Source organism: Lontra canadensis, unplaced genomic scaffold (genome assembly GCF_010015895.1).
Source record: "Lontra canadensis isolate GAN:19392208 unplaced genomic scaffold, GSC_riverotter_1.0 scaffold69, whole genome shotgun sequence".
NCBI classification, from domain to species: domain Eukaryota; kingdom Metazoa; phylum Chordata; class Mammalia; order Carnivora; family Mustelidae; genus Lontra; species Lontra canadensis.
Genome location: NW_022631063.1, coordinates 9,474,294 through 9,483,644, shown reverse-complemented (window position 1 = coordinate 9,483,644; position 9,351 = coordinate 9,474,294). Strand labels below are relative to the sequence as shown.

General features: G+C 52.1%; 1 long non-coding RNA gene across 1 annotated transcript; it reads left to right on the top strand.

Annotated features, from left to right (window-relative positions):
- Positions 1-4,438: 4,438 nt before the first annotated feature.
- On the top strand, positions 4,439-9,300 carry LOC116880866. The gene is made up of 2 exons (XR_004385291.1): positions 4,439-4,602; positions 9,205-9,300. It is a non-coding gene; the product is annotated as an uncharacterized LOC116880866 (long non-coding RNA).
- The last annotated feature ends 51 nt before the right edge of the window (positions 9,301-9,351 follow it).

Genomic DNA, 9,351 nt, shown 5'->3' with positions numbered 1-9,351 from the left:
TATATTCAGTGCCATCATCCTGAGACAAATCCTACCTTTTCTGGCCAGTTTTGGGGCCTGCGTGGAGTCTAGCTTACAACAGAGTGTGGCCAGGAGAGGGACTCTGGGAAAAACAGGGAAGCTACAAATCCAGTGGCCATTCCCATTCCTGCATTGTTTTCCCAGGCTAGGAAGGCTGGAGCTAAAGCTCATTGACCCTGTGATTCCAACTTCTCTAAGCAGCCTCTGCCTAGCAGACCCCATTCCTGCTCTCCCTCCCCCCAGCTCCAAATTCCGTGGTTTTCTTTGAGTGCCAGTAGCTGGTGCCAGCCTTCCTCCTGCGGTTGAATATGCCCTCCCCTCCTTTGCGCGCACTCCCCTCCCCCTCCAGAAACCAGCGAGGAGAGACAGGGCAGTAAATTGGCTGGTGTCGAGGATCTGCAGCAGACAAGATGATTAAGAGGCCTACGCCGGAGCGCCCGGGGCAGGGAATGTCAGCCCAAGTTGGAATCACGCAACAGGCCTTGGCATGAGCGAGCCTGGGAGCCGGGAGGGCGGGCGGCCCCAGCTCCGGGGTGGGCCGAGGCCCCACAGACTCGCTGGAGTCACCGAACCTGGCACCCGGCGGCGGCGGGGTCGCGCCAGGCCACGGCGCGTCTTTCCCCGGGAAGCCCGCGAAGCAGAGAGCAGGAGGGTGCAGGGGCCAGAGGAAGGGGGCGTTTCCGCAGACCGGGAGAAGGGCAAAGAGACGGGGAAGCGAGGATGCGCCCAGGTCTCAGAAGTGAGGGGGCGGGGAGGGGGTGGGGTGAGCGAGGGGACAAACAAAGCCCGGCTGGGGGAGGAAGGGGACGGCTCCAGCCCCGCCGGGGGCAACGAGCTGGCAAGTCTTTCTCACAGTCTCACGGCTCGCGGAGAGACGCGGAGCCCTGTGATCAGCCCGCCGCGGAGCAGACACGCTCCCCCCGCGCGGGACTGCGCTCCCCAAAGCGCGAATGAAAAATGGAAATGGGAAGCCGCGATCTCGGCTCCCTACACTGGGAAACCAGTCGCGCTCGGAACACACATAAATCTTCATTGTAATCCCCTTCCATTTGCTCGCGTGAAATATCAGGCCAGAGACAGGATATGACAAGCGCTGGGAAGCAGGGGGAGGGAAGCCGAAGAGTGAGGGATGCCGGGCCCTCTCTGCTCCACCCCCTGGCAGGGTTGCTCGGAACTCTGGCAGAGCGCTGGTATTGAGTTCCAATTCCCGGGGCTGGCAGCCGGGGCGCTCCCTCTTCCACTTCTCATCCCGTTCCCGCACCTCTGCCCCCCCCACCCCCCGCCAGGGCGCGCAGGCCACCCAGCCCCGGGTGCTCCTCTGGGTGTAGACACACCCCCCTCCCGCTGCCCCGAATTCCAGCCGCCCGCCCCGCGGCTCCCGGGCTAGGGAGAGCAGAGAAGAAAGGGAACGGATCCCGGGCCTAATCAGCGCGGCTGCAATGTGGGACCGTTTAAGAGGCTTCCCCTCGGCTTTCTTTCAGGATTACTTGTGAAAATTGTGAATATCCGTCCTGTGTAAGAATTTCCGAGACTGGTGGGGCGAGTTTGGGGGAAGTATCAGGTTTGATGGGGGCGGAGAGTACGCTGCAAAACTGGGTCTTTGTTTACAAACACTTCTGCGGTCGAAGGGGAGAGGAGAGAAAGAGGGGTAAAGGGAGGAGTGCAAATGTGGTGGAATGGTCCCCTCCAGTGTTAGAAGCCCCCTCGAAGGGGAACACGATACTGGGGACCAGAAATCCCCCTTGCCTTTCAAAAAAAAAAAAAAAAAAGTCGTGCTCCCTGACGGTAAAACCCAGGAACAACTCCCCTACTCCCACACAGCCCACCCCCGAGTTCCCCATCCCAACACTAGCTCAAAAGTCAAAAGCCGGCTCCTTTCCCTCCAAGGAACAGCGACCACCAGTGCCTTAAATCTGTTGAGGATCAGACACCTCCTTGAAAATGAAGCTACAGATCTCTTTCCTCCTAAAACGCCTCCCTTGCATTCGCTTTTGGGGTCCCCAGAAGCGAGGGGGTGGGGCGCGATCCTAAGGTTCCAGTTACGCGAGCCCCTGGCCCTGTCGGACCAGGCTTTCCGGAGACTGGCGCGCTCTGTCGGGGTCATGACACCCAAAACAGCCCCAGAGAAGCCTCCCTTTGCCGGGACCTCCTTCCCCATTGGGATCTGCCCCGCGCTCTTTTCCTGCTGCCCCGCCCCCTCCCCCCCTAGACACACCAGCGGGGGCGGATGCGGAGGCCCCACTGCGCACCGAGGCCCCCCTGGCAGGAGTTCCCCTCGCAGGGACGGCTTTGGCAGTGATTGCCACATTACAAGATGTTACATTCCGCCCTGGGGCCTGGGGCCCGGCGGGGCGGGGGAGACAATATGTTTCTGAAAAGAAAGAGCAGGCAGGTCTTGGAAGAGCAGCCACTCGGAGCCTCCACGTGAGAACACAGGCACAGTCTCTGGAGACCTTTCTTGCAGGGGCCGCCTCCTGCTCCGACTCCGACTGCTCGCTGGTCCTCAGGGTCGGGCCAGACCGCAAACACCACTGAGTCTTAGCGATTTGCGGGCAGTGGGGCTACGCTCCCGCGATTGTCCGGAGGCCGTTTGCAGGATTCTCGGCAGCCCTGGGGCCACCAGCTGCGTCCCGGGTCGGGTCCCACCAGAGAGAGGAGTTGGGGGGCGGGGGAGCGCGAGGATCAGGTGTGAAGCCCGGGAAGGTGGTGAAAAGCTGCGTGGGGCAAGCGGGGGCTGCAGGACAGAGGATTGGAATTTGGGGGACGGAGAAGAGGCGAGAGGGAGGGAAGGACTGGACTTGGAGAGCCCGGGGGTAATCCCAGAGGGCAGACTTGGGCCCCAACGGAGCAAACATGGCTTCCCACACTCCCGTTCCTGCCCTCCTTTTGGGGGTGCAGGAGTCTCAGACACCCTAGAAATTAAATCGTCGCTCACGGAACAATGGGGACTTCTGGCCCTGGAACTCCACCAAGTCTAGGATGCGCGGAGAGGTGGCCGCACACCGGGTGGATTCTCCCGCCCGCAGCCGCCGCGTTGCCCCCTCCTCTGGGGCAGCCCCCGCCCCGCCCCATCCCTCCAAGGCCCTGGCCTCAGCTTCTTAAAGTCGCAGGGTGTCTCAGCGCTCTAGAGAAGCGCCGCCCAAGTCGGGAATGAGTGTTTCTGGGGGGCGCTATCTCGGGACGGTATTGACCAAAGAAGGGCCTAGGGGACCGCGGGGCGGCCCCAACAACCTTCAGCTTCTTCCCTCCTCATTCCAAAGCCTCCAAATAGCAGGCTCCTATTCACACCAACTCCTCAATGCAAAGGCTGCTCCCGCACCCCACTCCCGCCTCTCGCCTCCCGCCCCCTGGCCTGCAAATTCCTGGGCCCAACCCGGCTGCTTTGTGAGGGGGGCTTGGGAGAATCCGGGAAAGGGGCCGAAGGAAGGAGGGTAGAAATAGGAATGAGAAAGGAACGAGTGTCGGGATGAGGGTGCGGGAGGTCCGGCTCAGTCACTTTCTTAATAGTTGCCGCATTTAGGGTGGGGGCCCGGGGCTTCCGTGGCATCCAAACCCGGAAAAGCAGGCATGCGGAGAAAGGATTCTCTTCTCGACATGTTCAAGGGGAGAACAGTGAAAATTTGCCTTAGGTGGCCAATTTTCTCATTTGCCCCTATTAAAAGAAAAAGCCCAAGAAATTCAATTAAAGCCACCCTGGCCAAGGCGCTATTTGAGGCATGAATGTCTCCCCTAAAGCTGCAGCAATCATGTGGCATTAGACACTTCCGGAATCCTATAGCCAACCTGAAAAATCCCAGACCCCCTTTTTCCCTAATTTTTGCTCTGATCTGTAATTTTATCCACATTTGCACTAGTTTGAGCATTCTGGCTCTCCCATCTGAAAGCCTGCAATTACTATATAATTCTTCGCAATTTCAGATGTCCTAATATGGACTGTAATTTTTGCGCAAGACAATTTCCTGCTATTTCAAGCATCAACATTGTCAAAGTTGTATGTACATAATAAATGGGAATATCAATGCATAGTTTTTAGCATAACATCTTGACTCCTCGATAATTATATCCGTTCGGAGCCTACGCAGAATTAGCCTGAATTGCATGGTAACTGCTGCTGCTTTAAAATTTTTAAAAATTACTCATAATTTTCCCAAAGATTACCAAGATCTCGAGTGCACAATGTCATCAGCGTAATGAAGAGTAAACATTTATGCTAATAATCTGCAATTTTTTTCATCAGCTATAAAGACAGAGGCTATATAGCCGAAAATTTCAGTCCTATTCTGCAAGCGCTGCGCTGCAAAAAGCCTGCGGCACTCGGAGGAGCCTGGTCCTGGAGACCTCTTTCCACTCTTTCCTCTCAGGATAGGAGGATGGGGCTGGGGGATTCTTTTTGGTTTTCTGGTTTTGTTTTGATCTGGTTTGGTCGGTTTTATATTTCCTATTTTTCTTTATTTTTCCTTTTTTTTTCCCTTTTTTGCCTTTTCTTTCCTGTCATTCTCCCAGCCAAATGCCGCCTTCGACCCTTTTGATTTGATCTAGCAAAGATTGTGTCCAGATTATCTGAAATTGACACTGAAGAAGGTAAGGGTGGAAACTGGTTTCATTTTTCAGAGGGTTGGAAGGCTGCGCTGCGCCCGCCGCGGTGGCTCCCGCTCCGGGAGTAGGAGGGTGGGGGAGTGATTATGTATGCACCAGCTAATTCTTCCATCAAAACTTCTTGTCAGCGATGTCAGGATTATTTTTTTTCCTTTTTATAAAAACACTTGATGTTTCAGGAAGTGTTAATCCCTGAAGGTTGGGGGATGAGGGCGGGGGGTAGCAAAGGAGTGGGTGTGGGTGACAGGTTTCTTGAGCCTGGGGAAGGCACCCTTTAGAGCCGTTTGCCTGTCTACACTGGAGTTGGGGGCTGCTGTGAAGCTGGGGACCGAAGGAGGGTTTCTTTGAGTCATGGGAGGGACAGACCCTTACCCACCATTCTGCATTTGATGGAGGTGCCTATGGCTTGTGCGGGATGAGGAGCAGAAAAGTTCGCTTTAGCCTGTGATTTCAGATGTTTAACCCAGGCGGTGGCTTGACAAAACCCAGATAATTCTGAAATCGGTTTTCAAAAGATACAGAATGAAAAAGATAGATAAGAGGATAATTAAAATATATATATAGCCGGGAACCTGCGTTGCTTCTTTCCTCTTAATTTTTCTTGGGATCAAGCATCTCAGGTTCCATATCCAGCACCCAGACCTACCTTTCCACAGGTGACAGAAATGGACAATTTCTTCAAGAGGAGCGATTTAGTTATTTCTCCATCAAATGATTCTAAGAATAAATTCATATTTCTGTGCATATTGGTAGAGGAATTTTTAAACTTTTTGTAGCTCTTCAAACTAGCACAGACTAGGCGAAGGCTAAAGGGCCATCTGACCTAGCCCAGGTTCAGATCCCAAAAAGAAAGAAAGAAAAATAAAACATAATAATCGATGAAGGAAAACTGTGAACTATAAACATGTTTCCAATTTCAGATTTTTAGAATATTGCCTAGACTTAGAACCTGGATTCTTGCACAACTAGACTAACACTTGCAGGACCACTCAGTCCCAGGCTTATGAAAGCCAAGACCAGTGGGAAGGGGGTTGGGGATTGTTGCTTGTGCCCCTACCGCCCCCCCACCCCTGCCCCTTTTAGAGCTAGTGTGTGTGAGAGAAGATATTAAAGAGGTATCTGTTGTTTGGCAATTTTGCTAAGTCTGTCTTCACTACTTCGACGCTGTGCATTTGCTAATTTGGAGGCCTGGCCATTGACAAGCTTGCTCCATACACCTGCAAGCAATTTGCCGGCTCCGGTACCAGAGAATTGCAGAGATGGCAGCTCGCACCTATTTGATTTTTTTTTTCCCTTTTCTCAATGCACAGCAAATTTGGCTTTCAGTGCGTTATCTCTTTTGTTAATGCAAAAAGATTCCCTGGGCGAAAAAATTGCTCATAATTACCAGAGAGATGGGGAAACTGCATTAGAATAAATAAACCTGAAATTACTGTAATTATGTTGTGTTTGATGGGCCCGGCTTGTAATCAAGAAGAGAATACAGTGAAATGATGCTGACCCTCTTGGGTTTGCAGCTGTACGCGCACTTTGGGGTCTTTTTTTGCAGAAAAGAGTCATTTTGATAATCATTAAGCTGTGTGTAACCTATTTCAGAAGTGTTTTAAAATGAGGTTCACATTTTTTGAACAAGGAGAAAAAAATCCCAAAATTGCATTTTGCCATTACAGACTCATACATAAGGAAAGGTTGTGTTTTCTAAGTGACAATTGTTAAGACATAATATTCGAAATCAGTATTTAATCATTATAATGAGGTATTGTTTAAATATAACCACCTTTAGATTATTCATAGTTTAATTAATATACTCATTATGAAAATCTTTGAATCAGATATTTGATGAACTACTTGTCAGTAACAAGGCAGCATTAATTAGGCCTATATTGAGATTAACATTTTTTAAAAGTGCAACCGCTTATAATTATAATAGCGCCTAACTAAAGACCGCCTTCGTTGAGCTAAAACTAATAATTTCTCTATTTGAACTGTTAGCAAGAGATTATTAAATTAGTATAAGCTAATATCTCAAAATATTAAAATCCGCTTGACCAAACAGATTTTGCCTGTGGCTTCAGGCCCTGGGTCCTGGCTGCTGCACCAGAGTTGGATGTGTGAGAGTAACCCACCAAAACCTCCCCTTTAGCAAAGTCACCTCTCCAGGGAAAACCAAATGCGGAAAGTTCCCTACCCCACGGCGGAACCCAGCCTGGGAAATCCTGTTCTCCCTCTCAGCTTTGAGGCCCGTCCGCTCCCGCCTCCGAGATTTGGCCTCCCGGGTTTGCATTCCGGGTTCTGGAGACCAGCGGGAGAGGAAATGCCCCAATCCCAAGCCCTGAAGGGGCCTCGAGGTCCCCGGCTCCATTCCCCACTATTTCCCCAGCTCCCTCCACCACCGCCCCTCCACCACATCCCCTCCCCTTCCCAAAGGGCGTCAGAAGAGCCTGGAGCATCTGCTCTTTCACCAGCACCAATTGAAAAATGGGTGCTTGTCACAACACAGATCACTGCCTTCCCCGCTTTGCTCCCCACCGCGCGCTGCAAAGGGCCCCCCAAAGGCGGAGGGCCAGCCCGTACGAAGCAGTGTCTCAAGGCGAGTGAGAGGGAAGCGGGAATCGCTCAAAGCAGCCCGTCGAGGCCCCCAGCTTCCCTGAGCTTCCTCCGCTTAGCTGTGGGGTCTGGGCTTGAGGTCGGGGTGAGACGCCGGGCCACTGGGTGGAGGGAGCCAATCTGGTTCTGGTTGATCGGAGTCCACTTTCTCCCGGAGAGAATTCATCGGAACGTTCCACTGGAGGTGCCCCCTTACTGACATGGCCTCAGGACTGTCGGGCTAGGGTTGGAGGGGTGGGTGGGAGGGAGGTCTTGACTCAGACGGCGCCTGGGTTCCAAGGAGTCGATGGAGTCCTCCTGCCCCTCCGTTGGCATTTCCATCTGGGCGCGGAAAGAAGCTGGTGATCATTATGAGGAAAGGGGCTTCTCGTGGTGGAGCCCAGTGAGTGGGAGTGACTGTGGAGGGGCCCAGGTGGCACCTTGGGACTGTCCCCCGGAGCTCACTGATCGACTGGGTATAGCCGGACAGACGAGTCCTTCCGGCCCCTTTCTGGTGTCTGGCCGCGTCTTTTCCGTGTGGGGATCGCGTGCCCAGCCTGCATGCAAAAGCCTTAAGGCCAGATCGCGGCGATCGCGAGGGGGGACAAAGTCCAGCATCCCTGCTTTCAGTCCTCTAGGCTTCCGGAGAGGTAACTGGGTGAGGGGTGGCACTCAGGTCTCCCAGCCTTTGAGCTCTGCTTTCATCTCCTCTCAGCCAGCCTTCACAGTCCCTTTGGTTCCTGAGACCCGGCTCCGTCACACAGCACCTGTTCCTGATGCCCCCTTCCAAGGACCCTTGCCAGACAGTCGCTGCCCACCCTTCTAACCCAGGTAGGGATCAGACCCCTTAGGGGTCGGAAGCAGAGCAAAATGAAAGGTCCCAAACGCTGGGGAGGGCCTTGCCCCTTATTCTGATATGTCCGGAGCCAGGAGTCGCTACCTCTGTCTGCCTTATCTGTCCCAAGAGTTGGAGGCCGGGCCCAGCCCACAGCACCCCTCACACAGCACACCAGACAGCAGTTCTTTCTCCAAACCATAATTTTACTGTCTCAAAGAAACTTTATAACTTATTTACAAAGTTCTTTTTTTCCCAAGATACAAAGCAATAAGTTAACATTCTCAATATAAAACTAAACTTTGACATAGAGAACACAAAACACGGTTGATTTCAATTGATCACATTTTCCAAATTTCACAAGTAAAATGTCAAGATTCTCATTTCACAAAGCATCAGATTTTACAGCCACACACAACAGAAACGGAAAAGCTAAGCTTGTGCAACATGTTTACGGAACAATAATAATAACAATAATAATTAACAACAATAATATGTACAGCGATTAGATCCTGCATTGGAGCCTGGGCGTCCAGGGCGCTGCCTGGCGTTTTTCTGTGGTCAAGCCTCTGGGGATTAGTGCTGCTTTTGTCTTTCTTTAAAGCTCACTGGCTTTAGGGCACTCGTATATGCCCGCCTGTTCTTTATCTTCACTGCCCATCGGTCCTCTCTCGCTCTCCCCAAGGAGGGAATTAGGATCTTCCTTCTTGTCCAGGAAAAGCGACCAAGTGTTTTTCCCGAGATGAGAAAATTGTGTTGGCTTCATTTCTTTTTTTTTTCTTTTAAAAATAATACGGAACATGTAAAAATGCAAAGCATTAAGTTCCAACTTCTCCATACCAGTGAAGTACAAAAGTTACTGTATAAGTTAAAAATCACCAGGTCCTCCCTATTCGTTTTTCCGGGTGCATTTGAAGTCATCGGTACTCTTGGACCAGGCGCTCCTTTCGCTCCACAGAACTGCGAATTGGCCAACGTTCACCCTCAGGCGAAGTCCATTTCTCAATAAATAAAACCCCCTCCCTCCAATTTCCCCCAATTCCGCAGCGAGCTACACAGATGGTTAGGCAGGCCCAGGAGAAGGTCCGAAAGGACCAAACGTCCCAGCACGCCGAAATGAGCGGCCTGCGGGCCCGAGCCTCTTCCGACCTGGTGACTTTTTTCAGAGGCCGCAGAATGAGGACAGCGGACAGACGAGGACCTCGACTTCGTCAGCGCACAGATACAGAGCGAAAGGAGACAAGAGACAGACAGAACAGAAAGGGAAAAAAAAGCTTTTGCTTTTTCTACATTGTTTTTTGTTTTTTGTGGGT